This window comes from Rattus rattus, chromosome 7 (genome assembly GCF_011064425.1).
Source record: "Rattus rattus isolate New Zealand chromosome 7, Rrattus_CSIRO_v1, whole genome shotgun sequence".
Lineage (NCBI taxonomy): Eukaryota > Metazoa > Chordata > Mammalia > Rodentia > Muridae > Rattus > Rattus rattus.
Genome location: NC_046160.1, coordinates 98,849,850 through 98,853,365, shown reverse-complemented (window position 1 = coordinate 98,853,365; position 3,516 = coordinate 98,849,850). Strand labels below are relative to the sequence as shown.

The 3,516-nt window shown below is 46.8% G+C and overlaps 1 pseudogene across 1 annotated transcript; it reads left to right on the top strand.

Annotated features, from left to right (window-relative positions):
• Window positions 1-225: 225 nt before the first annotated feature.
• On the top strand, window positions 226-2,646 carry LOC116906160 (annotated as a pseudogene). Its single transcript, XR_004388584.1, has 2 exons — window positions 226-238; window positions 1,679-2,646. The product of XR_004388584.1 is annotated as a cathepsin L1-like (transcript).
• Window positions 2,647-3,516: the final 870 nt, after the last annotated feature.

The following is a 3,516-nucleotide window of genomic DNA, read 5'->3' as shown; positions in this document are numbered from 1 at the left end:
TCAGTGATTAGCTCTTTTTTTCCCCATTTATATTTTGAGCAGTATCTTGTACAGCTCTGACTGTCCATGTACTCTGTGTAATTGAGGTTGATCCTCCTGTCTCTACCTCCCAGATTCTAGGATCACAGGTATACACCACCATGCCTGGCACTCGGATTATTTATAGAAATATCTTAATGCCATTTTGGGGGGGATTTAAGTTGGACCATTTAACACTCTAGTACCATGGTCTGCGAAAGTGACAGAAAAAGGATCAGCTGGCTTGGTTTCATTCTCGTGCAGGACAATGAAGTGTCCTAGCCCAGGTAGGCGGTTCTAGAGAAAGGTTGGAGCTCCCGTTTGGAAGCAAACTGTCTGGGACTCACTGACGGCATAGCCTCATGTCCAGCTGGCCTAAAACCTCCCTGGCCATAGCTTCCTTCCCCTCCTGGCTGTCTCGTCAGCACACAAAGTCTCCTGCTCCTGTGGCTTCTGGCTGGGTGCTGGGATGCCTCTGGCTCCATTGCCATAAGTCATATCATGTCTGTGAGAGGGTGACAGGAAGCACATCTGGCTCATGCAGCTGTCTCCCTGTGGTGTATTCAATGTCTGCAGCCTGTGCTGGGCCCCTGCAGCTTCCCACCAGGCTTGCCAACGCATGACTCAGTGGGAACAAAGCCGAGAGAGCTCCGGAGCAGCTCCTAGAGCAGTAGTTCTAACCTTCCTGGTGCCATGACCTTTAATACAGTTCCTCATGTTGTCAAGACGACTCCCCTCCCAGCCATGATATTATTTTCATTGTTCCTTCATAACTGTCATTTTGTTCTGTTATGAATTTGTAATTTAAATATCTGACATACAGACCCCGATGATAGGGTCATTTGCTACCCCAAAGGGGTCCTGACCCACAGGTTGAGATCCACTGTCCTAGACTATTGAAACCCAGGACTATCTGTCCCCTTTCTAGGTGGCAGACACAGAAAGCCTGTGCTTAGGGAACACACCAGAGTAAGAAGAGAACCTCTGGGTCTGGCCCATTTGCTGTGAGATCTTGTATCAACCACTTAACCTTTTAGCTAAATGCCTCACAGAGCTATTGTATGGATAAAGTAAAGGATGCTCGCACACATGCAGCCTGAAAACAATAGTGCTGAGAACTCAGTCCCTCAGGCTTTCCTACTTGGGTCACGTTGATTAGAGCTAGCTGAGCTCATGCACAGAAACCCAAAACCCGCACAGGAAGAACAATGACCTAGATTCAATCACAAATAAAGATATTGGACGGCTGGAGAGGTGACTTGGTCATTAAGAGTTGTGCTCTTGAGCAGGACTTGGGTGCAGCTCACGCCTGGAGCTGATCTGTCACCTCTCCTCTCATGCGCACATACCCACACATAGACATACACATCATTAAAAGTAAATTTTGAAATGATTTTTTATCTGGTGGTGCTGAACCCTGAACCCAGGATCTTGGGGTACCAGGCAAGTATTGCATCAGAGAGTTATATCTCTTTTAGCTAGTCTCAGGGTCTTGCTCCGTCTCCCAGGATGCTCTAGAACTTGCTATGTAGCCAGGCTTCTACCTTAGCTTCCCCAGCACTGAATCAAGATCTTGGGCTACAAAGCCTGGCTAGATACTTTGTCGTAAAACAGACCTGTGGGGATACAGAAGTCATAGGCAAGTGTATCTGTCTTTCAGCCTTCTTGATCACCAAGTCCACACACAGAAGACTGTATGGCACGAATGAGGAAGAGTGGAGGAGAGCAGTGTGGGAGAAGAACATGAGGATGATCCAGCTACACAATGGGGAGTACAGCAACGGGAAGCATGGCTTTACCATGGAGATGAACGCCTTCGGTGACATGACCAATGAGGAATTCAGGCAGGTAGTGAATGGCTATCGCCACCAGAAGCACAAGAAGGAAAGGTTATTTCAGGAAACTCTGATGCTGCAGATCCCCAAGACTGTGGACTGGAGAGAAGAGGGTTGTGTGACTCCTGTGAAGAATCAGGGCCAGTGTGGTTCTTGCTGGGCTTTTAGCGCATCGGGTTGCCTAGAAGGACAGATGTTCCTTAAGACTGGCAAACTGATCTCACTGAGTGAACAGAACCTTGTGGACTGTTCTCACGATCAAGGCAATCAGGGCTGTAATGGAGGCCTGATGGATTTTGCTTTCCAGTACATTAAGGAAAATGGAGGGCTGGACTCAGAGGAGTCTTATCCCTATGAAGCAAAGGACGGATCTTGTAATACAGAGCCGAGTACGCTGTGGCTAACAACACAGGGTTTGTGGATATCCCTCAGCAAGAGAAAGCCCTCATGAGGGCTGTAGCGACAGTGGGGCCTATTTCTGTCGCCATGGATGCAAGCCATCCGTCTCTCCAGTTCAGGCATCTACTATGAGCCCAACTGTAGCAGCAAGGACCTCGACCATGGGGTTCTGGTGGTTGGCTATGGATTTGAAGGAACAGATTCAAATAAGAATAAATACTGGCTTGTCAAGAACAGCTGGGGTGAAGAATGGGGTATGGGTGGCTACATCAAAATAGCCAAAGACAGGGACAACCACTGCGGACTTGCCACCGCGGCCAGCTATCCTATTGTGAATTGGTGGACAGCGATAATAAGGACTTATGGACACTACATCCGAAGGAGTTCATCTTAAAACTGACCAAACCCGTCTTTGAGTGAGACCATGGTACTTGAATCGTTCAGGAGCCAAGTCACAATTTAAATTCTGTTGACATTTTTACATGGGTTAAATGTTACCACTACTTAAAACTCCTGTTATGAACAGCTTTATAATATTGGACACTTAATGCTTAATTCTGAGTCTGGAATATTTGTTTTATAAAAGTTGTATAAAACTTTCTTTACCTTTTAAAAATAAATTTTAGCTCAGTGGGAAAAAAAGTGTTGAGTTTCTTCTTCTTCTTCTTCTTCTTCTTCTTCTTCTTCTTCTTCTTCTTTCTTCTTCTTCTTCTTCTTCTTCTTCTTCTTCTTCTTCTTCTTCTTCTTCCTCCTCCTCTTCTTCCTTTTCCTCCTCTTCCTCCTCCTTCTCCTCTTCCTCTTCCTCCTCCTCCTCCTCTTCCTCCTCCTCCTCCTCCTTCTCCTCTTCCTCCTCCTCCTCTTCTGTTTTTTGAGACAGGGTTTCTCAGTGTAACAGAGTTCTGGCTGTCCTAGACTTGCTTTGTAGACCAGGCTGGCCTCAAACTCACAGAGATCCACCTACCTCTGCTTCCTGAGTGCTGGGATTAAAGGTGTCACCAGCCCTGGTGTGAGGTTTTGCAAACCAATACTTACTGGGCACCATGAACTGTGTTAGGTATTGGAGATTTAAAAAAAAAAAATCAAAGCATGGTCCATGCCTTTAAGGAGATCAGAGTCTAGGAAAGAAAGGTGAGCAGCGAGTCATCGCTGCTACAGTGGACAGTGTCAAGGCAATCAAGGGTGCAGAATGGCATGGCAACAAGAAAGAAAAGCACAATGGGTGATCTGCTCTGGGAGAGGAGCTGGGCAGGGCTCCTGCTCAGAG